General features: G+C 40.4%; 1 pseudogene; it reads right to left on the minus strand.

Moving 5' to 3' along the window:
• Positions 1-9,905: 9,905 nt before the first annotated feature.
• LOC101688753 overlaps positions 9,906-21,049 on the minus strand; it is a 37,199-nt pseudogene continuing 26,055 nt past the window's right edge.

The raw sequence follows: 21,049 nt of genomic DNA on the forward strand, positions 1-21,049 counted from the left end.
AAAACAGAAAAAAGCTCATTGGTGTTGGTCTTGGCAATGATTTCTTAGATATGACACCTAAAGCACAAACAGCAAAAGCAAAAATAAACAAGTGAGCCTACCTAATTCAAAGTCAAAACGTTCTTCATAGAAAAAAAAGTCAGAAAAACGAAAAGGCAACCTACAGACTAGGGAAAAAGTATTTGTAAATCATATATACAACAAAGGGTTAATATTTAAAAAATAAGGAACTCCTGTAATTTTTAAGAGCTCAGATCTATAGATATTTAATTTAAAAATGGACAAAGCAGGGCACCTGGGTGACTCAGTGGGTTAAAGTCTCTGCTTTTGGCTCAGGTCATGATCCCAGCGTCCTGGGATCGAGCCCCGCATCAGGCTCTCTGCCCGGTGGGGAGCCTGCTTCCCTTCCTCTCTCTCTTCCCGCTACTCTGCCTATTTGTGATCTCTGTCAAATAAATAAAAATTAAAAGAAATCTTTAATAAAAAAATAAAATATAAAAATGGACAAAGCTCCTGAATAGACATTTTTCTAGGCATGCAAATGACCAACAGGTACATGAAAAAGTCCTCAATAACACTAATCACCAAGGAAATGCAAATCAAAACACAGTGAAATAATACCTCACATCTATCAGAGTGACCACCATTAAAAGAAAAAACGGAGGGCGCCTGGGTGGCTCAGTGGGTTGGGCCGCTGCCTTCGGCTCAGGTCATGATCTCAGGGTCCTGGGATCGAGTCCCACATCGGGCTCTCTGCTTGGCGGGGAGCCTGCTTCCCTTCCTCTCTCTCTGCCTGCCTCTCTGTCTACTTGTGATCTATCTCTGTCAAATAAATAAATAAAAATCTTTAAAAAAAAAAAAAAAGAAAAAACGGAAAAGATAATAAGTGTTGGTGAAGATGTGGAGTAGAGGAAATCATTGTGTACTGTTGGTGGAAATGTAAATTGGTGCAGCCACTATGGAAAACAGGATGCAGGGACATACATTGTGGCACAAACATACAGTAGAATATTATTCATCCTTTAAAAAGAAGGAAATCCTGCCATTTGTGACAACATTGAAAAACGTGAAGGACATTATGGCAGGTGAAATAAGCCAGATAGAGAAAGACAAATATTCTCTTAGCTATATGTAGAATCCAAAATAGTCAAGATCATAGATGCAGTGAGTAAAATGGTAGCTGCCAGGGCCTTGGGGAGGGAGAAACATGGCTCAGGTCATGATCCCAGAGTCCTGGGATCAAGCCCCGCATGGGGCTCTCTGCTCAGCAGGGAGCCTGCTTCCCCATCTCTCTCTCTGTCTGCCTCTCTACCTACTTGTGATCTGTCAAATAAATAAATAAAATCTTTTTTTAAAAAAAGAAAGTATCTTTCCTCATTCTGTGGGTTGATTTTCAGTCCCTTAATGTTGCCATTGGAAAAATGTTCTTCATTTTAATATATTACAACTTGTGATACTTTTATTTTATGGTTAATATTTCTTGTGTCCTGTTAAAAATATCTTTGTCTTAAGGTGCCAGGATGGCTCAGTCGATTGAGCATTTGCTTCTTGAATTCGGCTCAGGCCATGATCTCAGGAGTGTGAGATTGAGCCCCATATCAGCGGGAGTCTGCTTGAGATTCTCTCTCTCCCTTTCCTTCTAACCCTCCCCCACTTGCACACGCTCTCTCTCTCAAAAATAAATAAATATTTTAAAAATGTCTATCTTTGTCTCCTCTAAAGTCAAGAAGGTATTCTCTTCTGCTCCCTCTAAAAACTTTATTTAATATTTACAGAGTCTCTAACTATCTGGAATTGACTTGGAGCAGCATCACTGCATTGCTGTAGCATAATTGTCATAAATCAGGTCACCATATATGCAAGGATTTATTACCAGACTCTATTCTATTCCACTGGTCAATTTCTCTTCCCTTGCATCAGTATCTCACTATCTTAAACACTGTACCAGTATAATGGATTTCTATACACGGCAGCAAAAGTACTCCAGTTTTATTATTCTTCTGTAAGATTGCCTTGGTTATTTTGGGACCTTCACATTTTCATATGAGTTTTTTTTTTTAAGATTTTATTTATTTATTTGACAGACAGAGATCACAAGTCGGCAGAGAGGCAGGCAGAGAGAGGAGGAAGCAGGCTCCCTGCTGAGTAGAGAGCCTGATGTGGGGCTCGATCCCAGGTCCCTGGGATCATGACCTGAGTGAAGGCAGAGACTTTAACCCACTGAACCACCCAGGCGCCCTTTCATATGAGTTTTAGAATCATCTTGTCAATTTCCACAAAATGTTCTGTGATTTTTAAAAAAGATTTTATTTATTTATTTGACAGACAGAGATCACAAATAGGCAGAGAGGCAGGCAGAGAGAGAGAGAGAGGGAAGCAGACTCCCTGCTGAGCAGAGAGCCTGATGCGGGGCTCAATCCCAGGACCCTGGGATCATGACCTAAGCCAAAGGCAGAGGCTTTAACCCACTGAGCCACCCAGGTGCCCCTGTTCTGTGATTTTTAATCAGTATTGCATTACATACATTTGGGGGAAATTTTTACATATTTACAATATTGAGCCTTCTAGTCCATGAATGTTATATTCTTCCTTATTTAGGTCTTCCTTAATTTCTTAGAGAAATTTTGTGTTTTTCAGTGTTATGGTATTGTTTATTTTGTTAAAATCATTCTGAGGTATGTGTTGTATTTTGATGTACATGGTATGATTAATTTTTAATTTATTGCAGATAAACAGAAATACAATTGGCTTTTATTTATTGACCTATACATATCAACATTGATAAATTCACTAACTCTGAATTTATAAAGATTGTGTATCTAGAAAACCCAAAGCAAGTATGTGCTTTGCAAGTAATAACAATTTTGGGGCACCTGGGTGGCTCAGTCAGTTAAGCATCCGATTTTTTGTTTTGGCTCAGGTCATGATCTCAGGTAGTGAGACTAAGCCCTGCATAGGATCTGTGTTTGGCATGGAGTCTGCTTGAGATTCTCTCTGTCCCCTCCATGTGTCCTTCTCCCTACTCTAAAAATAGATAAATAAATACTTTTAAAAATTTAAAAAATAACAATTTTAGTCCTTCCTTTCTAATTCGTATGTCTTTTAGTTCTTTTTCTCCCTTTATTTCAATAGCTAAGACCTCCAGTACAATGTTGAATAGAGGTTGTTTAACATCAGACATCCTTGTTTTATCCCTAATGTTAGAGGAATGATTTTTAACAGTTTGACATTATGATGTTTGTTGTTGATTTGTTGGCGGGGGGCTGGGTAAGATATCACTCAACAGACTTGGGAAGTTGCCTTCTGGTTTCAGTTTTCTATGAGTTTCATCATAAATGGGTCTTGCATTTTGTCAAATGTTCTTCACTTACTAATTTTTTATGTACCTAGATGAATGTATAATTTGTGGGTTTTTTCTTTATTGGTATGGTAAAATGCCTCCAATGTTAAAAATATATCTCATTCCTTATGGACACTGGGGAGGGTATGTGCTATGGTGAGTGCTGTGAAGTGTGTAAACCTGGTGATTCACAGACTTGTACCCGTGGGGATAATAATACATTATATGTTAATAAAAATTAAAATTAAAAAATATATTTCATTCCTGAAAGAAACTTCATTTGCTCATGATGTAATATCCTTTGATGTATTGCTGGATTTGATTTGCTAATATTTTGTTAAAGATTTTTGCATCTTGCCCCTCCTCCTGCTTACATTTTCTCTCTCTCTCTCTCTCTCATAAATAAATAAAGCTTAAAAAAAAAGAATATGGGAGCACTTGAGCGGATCAGTCAGATAAGTGTCTGCCTTCAGCTCAGGTCATAATCTCAGGGTCCTGGGATTGAGCCTTGTCTTTGGGCTCCCTGCTCAGTGGGGAGTCTGCTTCTCCCTCCCCCTGCTCTTGTGCTCTTGCTCTCTCTGTGTCCCTCTCAAATAAATAAATAAAATCTTTTTTTAAAAGAATGTGAAGGTAGAGAGGAGGAGGAGAACTAAGAACAACCCCTGGTGTATTACAGAGTTAAGAGATCTAGGTTGAAAGAAGTGGGCAGCAAAGAATGTGGGACAGAAAAGAATGGGGTTGTTCAGAAACTAAGAGAATGAAGTACATCAATAGTAAAATAGAGGGGTGGAATGGGTGAAGGGAGTCAAAAGGTATAAACTTCAAAAGTTATAAAATCAATAAGCCCTGGGGTTGTAATATACAGACAGCATTGTGACTATAGTTAACAATATCATATCATATATTTGGTAAGATCAAAACATATATTTGAAATTGATTAAGATAGATCCTAAAAGTTCTTTTTAAAAAGATTTTATTTATTTATCTGCCAGAGAGAGAAAGAGAGAGCACACGCGGGGGAGCAGCAGGCAGAGGGAGAAGCAGGCTCCCCACTGAGCAGGGAACACAATGTGGGACATGATCCCAGGTCCCTGGGATCATGACCTGAGCTGAAGGCAGACGCTTAACTGACTGAGCTACCCAGGCATCTCAGATCTTAAAAGTTCTCATTGCAAGAAAAAAAAATGTGTAGCTATGTTTGGTAATGAATGTTAACTAAATTTATTTTGCTTAATCATTTCACAATCTATGCAAATATCAAATCATTATGTCATCGTCATTATACACCTAAAACTAATACAATGCTATATGTCAATTATATCCCATTAAAAAAAAAAAAAAAAGACTTGCCAGGAGCACCTGGCTGGCTCTGTCAGTGGAGCATGTGACTTTTGATCTCAGTGTTGTGAGTCTGAGCCCCACATTCAGTGTAGGGATTACTTAAAGATAAAATCTTTAAAAAAAATTTTAAAAAGACTTGCCAAATCTTCTCTAGCTTTAGAACCCAATCAATACTGCCTATTTCATAAAAAATGGGTCAGAGGGGCGCCTGGGTGGCTCAGTGGGTTAAGGCCTCTGCCTTCGGCTCAGGTCATGATCCCAGGGTCCTGGGATCAAGCCCCGCCTCGGGCTCTCTGCTCGGGGAGCCTGCTTCCTCCTGTCTCTCTGCTTGCCTCTCTGCCTACTTGTGATCCCCTCTGTCAAATAAATAAATAAAATCTTTTAAAAAAATGGATCAGAGCAGCACATTCAACTGGTGTGTATGTTTAAAATGTACAGAAACCAAAACCAAATAAATACTGCGCTTTTTGTGTGTGTGAGAGAAAGAATGAGGGAGAGAGAGTGAACTGGGTTGGGGGTAGGCAGGCAGAGGGAGAGAGGGAAACCCAAGCAGACTCCACATCCAGTGCAGAGCCTGTGGTGGGACGGGATCCCATGACCCCAAGATCATAGCCCAAAACAATATCAAGAGTCAGAGACACTCAACTGACTGAGCCACTCAGAGGCCACTAACACTGTGCTTCTAAGTAGAGGGAGTTGCTAAATGCAGCAATGACTGTCATTTGGGTGACGTAGCTGAGACATCTGTACTACTGGCATCTGTTATGAATTTACCCGCCATCCTCTAACGCACAGAAATTAGGAATCCTGATTGATTTAATGGTTAACTATAGTCAGTATCCAAACTCCACCCACTTGAACACAAGCTAAACAAGTGAAGTCCGCAGAGAGGTAGGTGATAGGAGTCACCGCATTTGCCTCTTTGACAAAGTCACTCTCCTCGCAATGCCATATATACGTGTCAATTGCAACAGTCAGATTAATTTGCAAGGGCTTTCCAAGGACACTTATAGTAACAGTACTCACTCATCATATTAAGGAGGAAAGGCAGGGATTCTGCTGTTGTCAAGTATGCATCAAGAAATGGAATAAATGACCACAATTTCTTTTTTTAAAAGATTTTATTTATTTATTTGAAAGAGAGAATGCGAGAGTGAGAGAGAGGGAGCATGAGCAGGGAGGAGGGGCAGAGACTTCACCCTGAGCAAGGAGCCCAACATGGGACTTGATCCTAGGACCCTGGGATTGTGACCTGAGCCAAAGGCAGATGCTTAACCAACTGTCCCACCCAGGTGTCCCTCTCCACACATTTTTAAAGATAATGAGAATCCAATAAACAACTTCTCAATATTTGAAAACTTAGTTCAATGACCAATTTTCTTGAAAAATAAAACCTATAAAAATTGATACAAGAAGAATTAGAAAGTCTGAATTCTCCTAGCACTATTAAAGAAATTGGACCACTATTTTAAATTTTTTCCACAAGGAAACTCCATGCCTGATCGCTTCACCAGGGAATTCTAGACATTTAATAAAGAAATAATATTAGTCTTACATAAATTCTTCCAGAGAACAGAAAGAAGGAAACACTGCAACTCATTGTAAAAATCCAGCAATTTTGATACCAAACCTGATAAGGACATTTCAAAATGCATCTCATAAACATAGATGCAAAACTCCTTATCAAAATACCAATAAATCAAGAAAAAATAAAAAATATATCACAACCGGGGTGCTTGGGTGGCTCAATGGGTTAAAGCCTCTGCTTTCTGCTCAGGTCATGATCCTAGGATCCTGGGATCAAGCCCCGCATCAGATTCTCTGCTCAGCGGGGAGCCTGCTTCCCCCTCTCTCTCTGCCTACCTCTCTGCCTACTTGTGATCTCTGTCTGTCAAATAAATAAATAAAATCTTTTTAAAAAAATATATCACAACCAAATGGGGTTTATTCAAGAAATGCAAAATTCTTAGCAAAGTGAGAACCGAAGAAAACCTCTTTATTCTTACAATAACATCGAAAATTTCTACAGCCAATCACAATGATGAGTTATTATAATTAATGATGAAAATGGAAAGCTTTCCCCCCTAACATCAGAATTAACTAAATATGCCCATTCTCACCTTGTTGTTAGAGGTTCTACCAATGAATTTAAGGCAAGGCAAATGAATAAAAGGCATATAGATTAGATGAAAATGAATAAACTTGTTATATCTGCAGATGACAGCATGGTGCACATAGAAAATAAAATGGAATATAAAGCAATATCCTGGGCACCTGGGTGGTTCAGTGGGTTAAGCCTCTGCCTTCAGCTCAGGTCAAGATCTCAGTGTCCTGGGATCGGGTCCCACATCGGGCTCTCTGCTCGGCAGGGAGCCTGCTTCCTCCTCCTTTCACTCTCTGGCCTGCTTCTCTGCCTACTTGTGATCTCTCTCTCTATCAAATAAATAAATAAAATCTTTTTTAAAAATTAAGCAATATACTATAATTTAGCAATGTTGCTGGACTCAAATTCAAAATACAATGCTGACTTTATTTCTATGTACTTTCTAAATACTACCAACAAAGAAACTTTACTTTTTTTTTTAACAAAGAAACTTTAAAAGTGATGTCATTTAAGGGCACCTGACTGGCTCAGTCAGTTAACAGGCTGCCTTCGGCTCAGGTGATGATCTCAGGGTCCTGGGATTGGGCTCCCTGCTCAGTGGTGAGTATGCTTCTCCCCCTCACTCTGTGATCTCTCTCGCTCTCACTCTTTCTCAAATAAATTAATAAAATATTTTTTTTAAAAAGACTCCTATTTGCCTGGGAATTGTAACTGCCTCAGAAAGGGAAAAAAGCAAATGTGTAAAGATATAAGCAAATTTACCTTCTTGTGTCCTTTGATCTCCCAAGCAAGAACCCAGGAGGAACATCGTTGTTTCAGGTTGGAGTCAATCAGAGAAGTAGAACCACTGGAAGGGAATGGAATAGGAGGGGAATGGAATAGGAGGTTTTCTTAAAATAAGGATTAGACCTCTCACCGTTGTGGGAGTCTACGGGATGCCACACAGGTCCAGGGGTGGGCCTGAGGTCGCTGTAGGTTGACAGGCCACACAGGCCATAAAAGCTGGGTGTGAAATAGGAAAGGGCGAGGACAAATTGGGACCCAAGTCGGTGCCTCACGACCTCCACCTCCTACAATGTGGGCGACATGCAGAAGCGGGCACCGAGTCCTGGGCTGCACACACACCTGGCACAGTGCTGGGAGGAGCTGAGCAAGGTCCTGGCAGGAGCTGGGGCCCCGTGCCTGCCGCTGAGTCAGCAGATGACTGACTCAGCAGCACCTGGGCCCACACTGCCCTTCAGAGCATATGGCTACTGCTTCTCTTCCAGCTTCCACATATGGCACAAACATCGCCTCCGCCAAGCCCATCCTGAAACCATTAGGGAAAGGGAGTTCTTGGAACTGGTAGAGTAGAAAACCACCATCATCTTTCTTTCAGAAGATAAATAGGACCATGTCATTCCTCTGTTCAAAAATATCTAGTGGCTCCCTAAAAAAGTCAAAATAGTTACACTACCTACAATACTTCATATAAGCTGGCACTTTAAACTCTTCCTGTGGCTCATTACCCAGTCTCCCCACAGCCCCTCTGGTCACCTTCCTAATCCCTAAACGCACCAATAACTGTCCTTGCTCCATCTTTCCCCTACCTATCTGCTCTACCCTCTATGTTCTTGCCAAAGGCTGTATGCATCACGTCCTCCCTCCAGTCCTTCAAGTCTCTGCTCAAATATCACACTCTCAGGAAGGATCTCCTGACCAGATTACTGAAAACTGAACCACCTACAGGGGGTGCCAGGGTGGCTCAGTCAGTTGGGCGCCCAACTCTTGGTTTCTGCTCAGGTTATGATCTCAAGGTCATGAGATCAAGCCCCACGTTGGGCTCCACGTTCAGGGGAAGTCTGCTTAAGATTCTCTCTGATGAATCTTAATCTTAATCTTAGGGGCGCCTGGGTGGCTCAGTGGGTTAAGCCTCTGCTTTCAGCTCAGGTCATGGTCTCAGGGTCCTGGGATTGAGCCCTGCATCGGGCTCTCTGCTCAGCGGGGAGCCTGCTTCCCCCTCTCTCTGCCTGCCTCTCTGCTTACTTGTGATCTTTTCTCTCTGTCAAATAAATAAATAAAATCTTTTAGAAAAAGAAAAGATTCTGTTTACCTCTCCCTCCCCCTCTACCCAACCCCACTCATGAGCACGTACACACTCTCTCTCCGAATAAATAAATAAATAAAATCTTAAAAAACAAAAAACAAAAAACCCCCACTAAACCTGAATCACCCAGGGCATTCCTTGTCCCCCTCCTACTCATTAGTTTTCAATAGAGCACTTAGCAGCAGCTGAAATACTATGGTATCCATTTAATATTTTCTGCCACTCGCAGTAGAATATAAACTTCATAAGGACCACTATTTCTTCCTATCAGATGTATAACTATATGTTCATATCTGAAACATTGCCTATAACAGTGCCAGACATATAGTAAAGGAGCATTGAATATTCTCATTAAAATGAATGAATAAAGGAATGAACAGAGTAGAAGTGTAGATCTATCTCCTCTATCAGATCTTTAAATGAAGCTAACTTGTTACTAAGTTCTCAGGCATATTCTCTCCACTCTCAAACTGCTCCTCCTTTTATTTCAACCCTACCTAAGTCCCTAGTACCGATATATGTTGTTGGCACCCAAATGTGTATCCACAAATCAAGCCTTCCCTCTGTCCCTGGCTCATGTATACGTGTGTGATACCTCACCAGACACATCCGTGAAGCGGATGCCTTAGAGACACAACACACGCCACGTGCTAAAAAGAATGTGCGGTATTTCGACACCCCAAGGACCCTTCCCAATTTCTCAGGATCGAGACACACCACCACAATCCCTCCAGGTGCCCATGTCTCCGGAGAACGGAGAGCCACTGTCCACAGCAGCCTTAAATAACCATTGGTAAGATGATCGCTAAGCTCAGTGCTTCCTTCTTTCTTTTTTTTCCCCCCCAAAGATTTTATTTATTTATTTATTTATTTGACAGACAGAGATCACAAGTAGGCAGAGAGGCAAGCAGAGAGGGGGTGGACGTGGACGCAGTTTCCCCAGTGAGCAGAGAGCCCGATGTAGGGCTCAATCTCAGGACTGAGATTGAGCCGAAGGCAGAGGCTCAACCCACTGAGCCACCCAGGCGCCCCTGCTTCCTTCTTTCTGAGGAAGTTTTTCTCAAGTCCATGTGCTGCTCCCTCTCATGTTCATTTTCATCATCTTTATCAGAAGAGTCGTCCTCTCTCACCTGGTGGACCTCAACAGTCTCCCGTATCTGCCTCCCAAAGCCACTGTTGCTCAACTCAATAAACCATGCTCAGAATGGGTATGCAAATTAGACGTTTTCTTTTAATGCCTCCTTTCTCCTAGACAAAAATCCTTAAATTGTCTGAAACGACTGTTGAGAGTCATGATACAAATTCTTCACCTAATCTGTAAGACCTAACTAATTGTCATCCGTACTTCGATAATGCCGAAGTCCCTTGCTCTTGGCATATGAGGTACATGGGGTTTCCTTCAGTTCTTTGTATGTTTTCTGTTCCTTCCTGCAAATGGTGTCCAGACACGCTTTTCTGTTTACCTAAAACACCCACTAAGGCTGGCAAACTTCCTCCAAAATGCTCAGGGAGCAGCCTAAGCAAAGGGAAGCTTTCCACAGTCCTAAAACATGCTGTCCTGAGTTACTCAGTGCACCAATCCGCGCGACTGCAATTCTATCATTATTTGTCTAACGTCTGGATTCCCCACCGACTTCATTGGAGTAAATACCCTTGCTGTTCACCACTGTGTCTAACACAGGTCAGTGGTGCCGAGAATACACTTCACATACTTGACAGTAGGAGATCCATGGGTGAATGAATGTTCTAGAAGACTGTCAGTAGTTGGCTGAATTCTACAACTTTCTCAAGCAGGAACAGCGGAAGCTGGAGATATGAGGGTCCCCTTTTAAGAGCAAAAAGGGACTGAGGGTTGGAAAACAAGATGCTAGAAGCACACTGGTGTTCACAAGGCACAATGGGTGGTTTTCAAAAAGATAAGCATGCATTTCAAAACCAGAAGAGAGAGAATGAAATATAGAAAAACTGCTCACAAGTCTTAGGATAGTTTTCATGGCTCTGGTCTCTGGGGATATTTGGGAGGATTGTCTAGTGCTGAGAATGTGTTGCTGTTGGTGCCTGTGAAGGAAAAATATCATGTACCCACTGGCCCATATCATGAATCCCAAGCAAGTAACATCAACAGAGGTGAAAATAATTAAATGTGTTGATTCTGTAATTGCATTAATCAACCAATTAGGGCAATACCCCAGATTTTATTTCACACTGATATTTCTGCTAGTCTTTGATCCAGTTTCTTTCATGGGAGCAATGATATTTATCAGCCAATGAAACATCCAGCTTGGGACATATGGTGAATTAATGTGCTTTGGGGATTTGAATTTGAGTTCTGCCCATCTATAGTTTGTAGGGTCAATACTCGAGGCCCGAAACCACCCAAAAGACAGGTGATGCTAAGAGAATTTCCCTAGGCAACTCTGAAAATAAAAGATAAGTTTATGTATGACATCATATAGGAAATATTTCAACCCAAAGGTTACCATTGTCAAAGGGATTCCTCCACAAAGAAGGATCAAAGTATTGGCTAAAGCAAGATGGTTGATTATTTGCATTAATGGTCTCAATCTAGGTCTCCTAAAAAGAGAGCAGACATGACAACAGAGTAAAGCATTACCCACAATCCTTATTCCAGTTTGAGCAAGGATGACCATACCTATTGTCAAGTTAGCAAAAATCATTGCTTCGGAGACAGAAGGTCATGACTGAGGTATGATTTTGCTCGGGTCCATAGCACCTGGCGAGAAACAGAAAGAACACATGAGTGTCTTCAAGTCAAGTGAACTACAGTTCTCACCATAATTTCTTTAAAAACTCCTTTCTGGGAAACCTATCCTCTTGTCATGCACAAAAATCCTAAGCCTGAAGTTTTCTTTTCTCCTCATTACCTACTATATCTCTTGTGGTACTTAAAACAACTGAAATGATCTTATTGAATAACCTTATTTCTATCAAAGGAAGACCATTTCCTCCAAAAGAACTATGAAAGCCACGAAAGCAGGGGTCTTGTCTCCATGTTTTCAGTCCATATCCAGGGTCTAGAACACTCTGTTACTAGTAGGCAGTCAATTAATATCTATTACATGAATAAACAAATGTGAATAGAGTCATTATTTTCACGCCAAAAGTTATTTAAATATGTTCTTTACATTGACGGGTTTCTTAACACAGAATGCATATCCTCCACTTAATTGTTAAAAATAGTGCATTAAGGGGCGCCTGGGTGACTCAGTCAGTTAAGCATCTGTCTTCAGCTGAGGTCATGATCACAGGGTCCTAGGACTGAGCCCCCATCAGGCTCCCTGCTCTGTGAGGAGTCTGCTTCCCCCTCTCCCTCTGCCTGCTGCTTCCCCTGCTTGTGCATTCTCTCTTTCTCTCTCTGTCAAACAAATAAATAAAATCTGTTAAAAATAATGCTTTAAGCTCACTAATTGTGTTACTTGAAACTGCATGTTCTTGCTTGATTTGAGCATTTGCTTGGTTTTGTTTATGTAAAAGCCTAATCTATCTGAGAGATAGGTATTCAGGTAGCTTATGTTGCACTGGATCCTATCAAATACCCGCTGTCAAATGTTATGTTTCTATAAACCAATGTAATTTTTTGTCAGGGAGAGAGAGCACGCACAGGCAGGGGAGCAACAGGTGAAGTAGAAGCAGGCTTCCCACTGAGCACGGAGCCCGATGTGGGACTTGATCCCAGGACCCTGGGATCATGACTTGAGGTGAAGGCAGACACTTACCTGAGCCACCAGGTGTCCCCCTATGTAATTTTTTAATACAACTCTGAATCAAGGACGTAAACTGGATGAGCAGTATATCTTAACAATAATACAACATTAAGGAAGATATATTCCGAGACTACCCACGATTAATATGACAATGAATATTAGAAACAATCTCATTTCAAGGGGGGAAAATGACTAACGTGAACTCATGCACACAATTCATTATTTTTCTGACTTGGTCAACAAAATGGCAGGAAAAAGTTATTTCTCTTTGAAAATTAGATCATTTTTATGTGTAACATTTGAAGAACATGCTGAAATATTTTAGAAGTAATAAGATAGTAATTTGCTCAAATGTTACACAAGTATGCAAAAATTTAAAATATAGGGGCACCTGAGTAGCTCAGTCATTAAGCCCCTGCCTTCAGCTCAGGTCATGATCCCAGGACCCTGGGATCGAGCCCCTCATCAGGCTCCCTGCTCAGCAGGAAGCCTGCTTCTCCCTCTCCCACTCCCCCTGCTTGTGTTTCCTCTCTCACTGTTGTCTCTCTCTGTCAAGTAAATAAATAAAATCTTTTTTTAAATTTAAGATATTTATGAATAAACACTTTTCAAATCTTGGAACCAAACTAGATCAGTAATGTGCTGGAAATATAAAAGTAAAAAAAATAAATAAATAGCATTTAAAAAATCTTGAATGAGTGGAATTCATCGCATGTTCCTGGATGGGAAGATATAATGCCTCAAGATTTGAAACTTCCTCAAAGGTATAGATTCAACTCTTGAAACTTCTTCAAATGTGTAGATTCAGTTCAATGTCAGTCAAAATAGCAAGACAGCTTTGGGGAGAATTGGGAAATTAATCTCGAAATTTAGCTATAATTGTACAAGAAAATCCAAGTCATTTCCCCCAATACTTTATTACCAAAATTTTCAAACATACAGAAACTGATTCATTTTTTAAAAATAATAATAACAATGGATTGCTTACCTGATTTCCTAGAACTTATTACAGCAATTAAAGTGTGGGTACAATTGAAAACCAGTCAAGGGGCACCTGGGTGGCTCAGTGGTTTAGGCTGCTGCCTTTGGCTCGGGTCATGATCTCAGGGTCCTGGGATCGAGCCCCGCATCAGGCTCCCTGCTCCGCAGGAAGCCTGCTTCCCTCTCTCTCTCTCTCTCTGCCTGCCTCTCTGCCTGCTTGTGATCTCTGTCTGTCAAATAAATAAATAAAATCTTTAAAAAAAGAAAACCAGTCAAATATATCAATGGGTCAGGATGAAGTGTCCAGAAAAAATTATAAATATGTAATTGTTATGTAATATTAAAATTATAAATAAATAGAATTATTTATAATTATATAATATGTCTATTATCTATAGATTATAATTATTGGTATAATTATCAACTATAACTATTAATATAATTATTAACTAGAATAATTCTATTATCTATAGAATCTATAATTCTATAATAAATAAAATTATTAAAAATTATAAATAAATATAAAATTCAACAAATTAGAAAACAGCCATTTGGTATGAGGGAGCAGAATAATTGGTGAATGATTTGGAAAGTATAAAGTTACATTGTCAAATCAAATATTAACAGACAAATAAATTTCAGGGAAAATGAAAGAGCAGGAACCAGACACATACACGCAGATAGAAATAGCAGCAGAGGGGCGCCTGGGTGGCTCAGTGGATTAAGCTGCTGCCTTCAGCTCAGGTCGTGATTTCAGGATTCTGGGATCGAGTCCTGCATCTGGCTCTCTGCTCAGCGGGGAGCCTGCTTCCTCCTCTCTCTCTGCCTGCCTCTCTGCCTACTTGTGATCTCTATCTGTCAAATAAATAAATAAAATCTTAAAAAAAAAAAAAGAAATAGCAGCAGAGGTGCTGCTGACCAAGGGAATACGGCGGCTGATGATGAATTCTGTATAGGCTCTGTGCTTGAGCAAAAAAGTGTGAAAATGGCTTCCTAAAGTCCATGTCCCCCAAGGTTCAGTGAGATTGCACCAAATCCTTAAGCCCCTGTGAACACTGACCCTGTGCTAGCCATGGTACTGATTGGTCATATTTGCTTTCAGGATCTTTATGTCCCTAGAACAGAGAGCAGAAAGAAGGATCCACATCAGATGTCTGATTGTAAGAACAATATACCACGTCTCAGAATTTTGGTTTTGGTTCCAAGTATGCTATTGGAAATGAGAACCCAGCTGTGAGATAGTCACGGGTAAGCATGCCTTCTTCCGTAATTGGGTCTGGCATGTGTTCCAAGGCGTATTATTTTGTTAAAAGATCAGAACCTACAATAAGATATAATTTTTTGGTGTACCAATCTAATTAAGATGCAGACAATGTTTTTAAATTTTTCATGCTGTGCACACGTAGCACTCTCCCATATAAATAAATTACCCAAATTCAGTCTCATCCAGATAAGGTCCAGTGGAAGATGTTAATATTTATTTAAGACATTCTGATATTTATTTAAGACATTCTATGTTATGCATCAGGCCTCTAACTTTCCCTATTATATATTTAATTCATTTTGATTCCACACTTAAGGAATCTCAGACTAAGGTTTAATCAAAGAACAGAGGTAAAAATTGGGGCAGAACTAATGCAGAGAAAGAATCAAGGAGACACTGTAGGCAAGTGGGCAAGGGGAAGAGAATCTCCAAGTGATTAGAGAACATCCTTTCCCAGTAAGGCAGGCTCTACACGTATTCTTCTGTGTACTTGTGAAAAGGCAGTATTGTCCAGATGCTGTGCAGATTCCCATCTCTGAATATCCACCCCTCTTTTCTCCCAGTTTCTAAATCTGAACTAAAACTCCACTCACCTGAGCAACCTTTGTTAGAAGACGGTAAACCCAAAGTTTACCAGATTTGTCATGGGAGGGAAAAGCTGAACCCTCAGTTACAGGCTTGGTTTTACTGACCTAATCTCTTTAGAGCTGTGATTATTATGTTATTTCTAGCATCAATGACAGTATCTCCAAGAAAAATCTCTAAACATTTTTTTCTCAGCATCCTAATTACCCAAATTAATTATCAGTGTTTCAAGAGAATATCGCAAGATGCTATCAGAGGGAGCAGGAAGAAAACATTTTTCTGTATTCCCTACCGGGATGAGGTCAAATAATTGTGAGGTCATTAAACAGTGAGGGCTTAGAGAATAACATAGAACTCTGCCTTATCTTTGGAAAATCTCTCACAGGCCTGAATGACTTCCACCTATCAAAGGTTTGGTAGGGAAAACAAGAGGCCTTCCAAGGAAGGAGCGTGCAGGATATTTGAACAAGACAGAAGAGGGGCACCTGGCTGGCTTGGTTGGAAGAGTGTGTGACTCTTGATTTTAGGGTTGTGAGTTTGAGCCCCACCTTGGGTGTAGAGATTAGTTAAAATAAATACATGAAAATTTAAAAAACTAAATAAACCCCTGGGGATAAAAATATATGTTTATAAAAAATAAAAAATTTAAAAAAAAACTAAATAAACAAGGCAGTAGGTATTGACAGAGACCCATTTTAAAAGACAAAACAGGGATGCCTGGGTGGCTCAGTGGGTTAAGCCTCTGCCATGCTCAGGTCATGATCCCAGAGTCCTGGAATCAAGCCCCGCATCAGGAACTCTTCTTAGCAGGGAGCCTGCTTCCCCCTCGCTCCCTCTCTCTGTGCTGCTCTGTCTACTTGTGATCCCTCTCTCTCTTTGTCAAATAAATAAATAAAATATTTTAAAAAAAAAGATAAAATAAGTGCAATGGGGCTGTGTGACAGAAGGCCAATTTACTATGCACTCAGTGTATGGGAGTGAGGCAATGGAGGGGAGTGCAGATCACTCCACCAATAAAGGTAACTGTGAGAGAGTCACCAGAACTTCATGGGGAAGAGAGAGAGTTTAAATACTGATGGGTAAGAGCTGGTAGATTGGATTTGTTGGATTACAGTAAAGAGACATATTTAATATTAATTAAATCAAAGCCCATTACTAAGTAAGAAGAAGGAGGAGAAGAAACACTGGACCAGTGCATTAGCAAAAAAATTAATCTTAGGGTTTTTTTTTTTTTTGGTTTTGTTTTAAGATTTTATTTATTGGGACACCTGGGTGGCTCAGTTGGTTAAGTGGCTGCCTTCGGCTCAGGTCATGATCCCAGCGTCCTGGGATCGAGTCCCGCATTGGGCTCCTTGCTCGGCAGGGAGCCTGCTTCTCCCTCTGCCTCTGTCTGCCTGTGCTCACTCGCTCGCTCTCCCTCTATGCCTGACAAATAAATAAATAAAGTCTTTAAAAAAAAAAAAAGATTTTATTTATTTATTTAACAGAGAGATACACAGTGAGAGAGGGAACATAAGCAGGGGGAGTGGGAGAGGGAGAAGTAAGCTTCCCACTGAGCAGGGAGCCTGATGCGGGGCCCAATTCCAGGACCCTGGGATCATGACCTGAGCTGAAGGCAGACACTTAACACTGAGCCACCCAGGCGCCCCTAATCTTAGTTTTAAAAAGGAATTCATGGGGCGCCTGGGTGGCTCAGTGGGTTAAAGCCTCTGCCTTCGGCTCAGGTCATGATCCCGGGGTCCTGGGATCGAGCCCCGCATGGGGCTCTCTGCTCTGCGGGGAGCCTGCTAACTCCTCTCTCTCTCTCTGCCTGCCTCTCTGCCTACTTGTGATCTCTGTCTGTCAAATAAATAAATAAAATTTAAAAAAAAAAAGGAATTCATCACTTAACATAAGTGTAGGAAAAAAGAATGGGCATGGGGCCCCTGGCTAGCTCAGTCAGGGGGGCATTTGAGTCTTGATCTCGGGGTCATGAGTTCAAGCCCCAGCGGAGTATAGAGATTAGTTAAATAAATAAAACTTTTTAAAAAATGTGTCTAAAGTGAGGATCATTCTGAATTGTGGAAGGAAACACAGGGATTTCTCAACAGATCACTTCAACCTCTCTATGATGTAGGAGACAAGCATATTTTAAAAGGGAGGAAGAAGCATAAAGATCTGAGGATGGCTGAGAATATTTGAAAGCCCAGCAGCAGATAATGATAGAAAGAGTTGAAAGATGAAACAGAAGGGAGCTGCTGGGCAGAATCACAGGAGGAATTCAGGCTATTTCCAATGAAACATTTATGCTGACACCAGTCTACCAAGTTGTGTATTCAGCTGTACAAAATTGCCATAGTTGTAGACACGGGGGAAAATGGACACTAGACTCAATTAATGCTGAGGTTTTTCTAGGTCAGGGTGATGAAATAAGAAAAGAAGTAAGGATACTGGGATCAACAAAAGACTGACCAGTAAATTACAGAGAGAAAAAAAGAAATATTGGGATGAATTGATATGACAGAAAAAAGAGTATGTGGGGAGCCCAGGTGGCTCAGTCAGTTAAGCATCTGCCTTCAGCTCAGGTCATGATCCCAGGACCCTGGGATTGAGCCCCACCTTGGGCTCCCTGCTTGGCAGGGATTCTGTTTGCCCCTCTTCCTCTCCTCCCTCCCTCACTCATGCCCTCTCTCACTCTCCCTCAAATAAATAAAATCTTAAAAAAAAAAAAAGAAAGCAAACTAAGAATATGTATGTAATAGGCTCCAGAGGCGATAAGAGAGAATAGGGAGCTATGCAGAAAAAGGGCCCCAGGAATCTGCATGGGATTCCACCAGAGTCTTTGCTGAATACTAAATTGTACGTGCATAGGGTGAAACTCCATAAGGTCACACATACAAAAGATAGGTATCTATGAACTAAACACTTCCCAGAGCTCATTCAAAGCTGGAAGGTGTTCAAGTTATGACCAGCCCAAAAGGAGAGATGAATGGAAAAGAAGATGTGGGATCTATACACAATAGAATATTATGCAGCCATTAAAAAACTTGAAATCTTGCCATCTCAATGACATGCATGGAAGTAGAGGCTATATGCTAAGTGAAATAAGTCAATCAGAGAAAGACAATTATCATATGACCTCACTGATATGAGGAATTTGAGAAACAAGACAGAGGATCACAGGGGAAGGGAGGGAGAAATGAAACAAGGCAAAACCAGAGAGGGAGACAAACCATAAGAGATTCAAAATCTCAGGAAGCAAACTGAGGGTTGTTAGGGGTAGAGGGAAGGATGGGGTGGCTGGATGATGAATACTGGGGAGGGTATGCACTATGGTAAGTGCTGTAAATTGTGTAAGACTGATGAATCACAGACATGTACCCTTAAAACAAATAATACATTATACATTAATGAAAAAAAAAGATAAGATAAAAAAGAAGAGGAGGGGCACCTGGGTGGCTCAGAGGGTTAAAGCCTCTGCCTTTGGCTCAGGTCATGATCTCAGGGTCAGCTTGGCAGAGAGCCTGCTTCTTCCCTCTCTCTCTGCCTGCCTCTCTGCCTAAAATCAAAAAAAAAAAGAAGAAGAAGAAGAAGAAGAAGAGGAACAAAAATAAGAAACGTTAATGATTTCTAATCAGAATTTACACAGACCCTAAGAGAATTGAATTATATTTTTACAGAGCTGAAAGGGGGAAAAACTGTCAACCTAGACTTTTACACCCAAAAAAAATATCTCTCTCAAAGGAATTTAAAGACTTTCCAAATAATAAATAAAAACAAAGACTTTCTCTGATGAACAAAAACAGAATTTATCACCAAAAGACATTTACTGGAAGAAAAGTTAAAGGAAGTTCTTCGAATGGAATAAAAATGATAGCAGATGGAAACCTAGATTTACACAAATAAATAATGTGTGCTGCAAATGGGAAATGCATAGGTAATATCAAAGGGGTTTTTCTCATCTTTGATTTCTTTTTTATTTTTTTAAAAATTTTAAAAAAGATTTTATTTATTTATTTGACAGCTAGAGATCACAAGTAGGCAGAGAGGCAGGCAGAGGCGGGCGGGAGGGAGCAGGTTCCCTGCTGAGCAGAGAGCCCAATGTGGGGCTTGATCCCAGGACCCTGAGATCATGACCTGAGCCAAAGGTAGAGGCTTTAACCCACTGAGCCACCCAGGCGTTCTTCAGCATTGATTTCTTAAAATATTATTTTTATTTTATTTTTTAAAAGACTTTATTTATTTAGTTAGTTAGTTGAGAGAGAGAGCACAGAGGGAGAAAGGGAGTGAGAGGAGAAGCAGACTCCCCGGTACGTGAAGTGGCCCACCATTACTTGATGGTAGACTGGTAAGTTGTCCACTGTAAACCCTAGAGCAACAACAATAAAATAAGATATACAGCTAATAAACCAATAACAGAGATCACAATGCTAAAAACAAACAAACCAAAAATACCTTCAATTAACCCAAAAAGGAAAAAAGGAGAAAAAATAAGTGACAGAGGGTAAAAGTGAAAGAAGATATCAAAAAAGGTATATTTAAGTTCAATGATATGAATAATCACATTATAAATGGTAAAAAATACTTCAACTAAAAGGCAGAGAATAGAAGGCTGGATAAAAAGGCAAGACCCGGGGCATCTGGGTAGCTCAGTGGGTTAAGCCTCTGCCTTTGGCTCAGGTCATGATCTCAGGGTCCTGGGATCGAGCCCCGCTCCGGGCTCTCTGCTCAGCAGGGAGACTGCTTTCCCCTCTCTCTCTGCCTGTCTCTCTGCTTATTTGTGATCTCTGTCTGCCAAATAAATAAACTCTTCAAAAAAAAAAAAAAAAAAAAAAGGCAAGACCCAGGGCACTGGCTGGCTCAGTAAGAGAGGCATGCAACTCTTGATCTTGGGGTCATGAGTTTGAGACCACATGAGGTATAGAGATTTCTTAAATAAATAAAATTGGAAAAAAAATGCAAGAACCAACCATTAGCTGTGCATAAGAAATTCATTCTAAAAATTCATATAAAGACTTATAGAACAATTCATCATCCATATGCAAAAAAGTGAGAGAGAGAAACTGGACCCATACCTTACATCACACACAAAAATTAACTCAGATTTGATCATAGAACTAAATATGAAAGTTAAAACTATAATACACCAGAAGAAAATATATATTTCTCTGAAGTAGGTGCAGAATTCTTAAACAGAACACAAAAATACAAATCATAAAAGAAAAAACTGGACTTCATCAAAATTAAAGGCTTTTGATCTTCAAAATTTGCAGTTAAGAACATAAAAAGCCAAACCATGGGGCACCTGGGTGGCTCAGAGGGTTAAAGCCTCTGCCTTCAGCTCAGGTCATGATCTCAAGGTCCTGGGATCGAGCCCTGCATCAGGCTCTCTGCTCAGCAGGGAGCCTGCTTTCCTTCCTCTCTCTCTGCCTGCCTCTCTGTCTACTTGTGATCTCTGTCTCTCAAATAAATAAATAAAATCTTAAAAAAAAAAAAATAGACAAACCATGGCATGGAAGGAAGCATTTACAGCCCTATATCTAACTCATATCTAGAATTTATAAATGACTCTTGAAATCTGTAAGAAGAATACAAACAATTCCATTTTAAAATGAGCAAGATATCAGCCACTTCCCAAAGAAGA

The sequence above is a fragment of the Mustela putorius genome, unplaced genomic scaffold (assembly GCF_011764305.1).
Source record: "Mustela putorius furo isolate JIRA1106 unplaced genomic scaffold, ASM1176430v1.1 tig00000196_pilon_pilon_pilon, whole genome shotgun sequence".
Classification (NCBI taxonomy): Eukaryota; Metazoa; Chordata; class Mammalia; order Carnivora; family Mustelidae; genus Mustela; species Mustela putorius.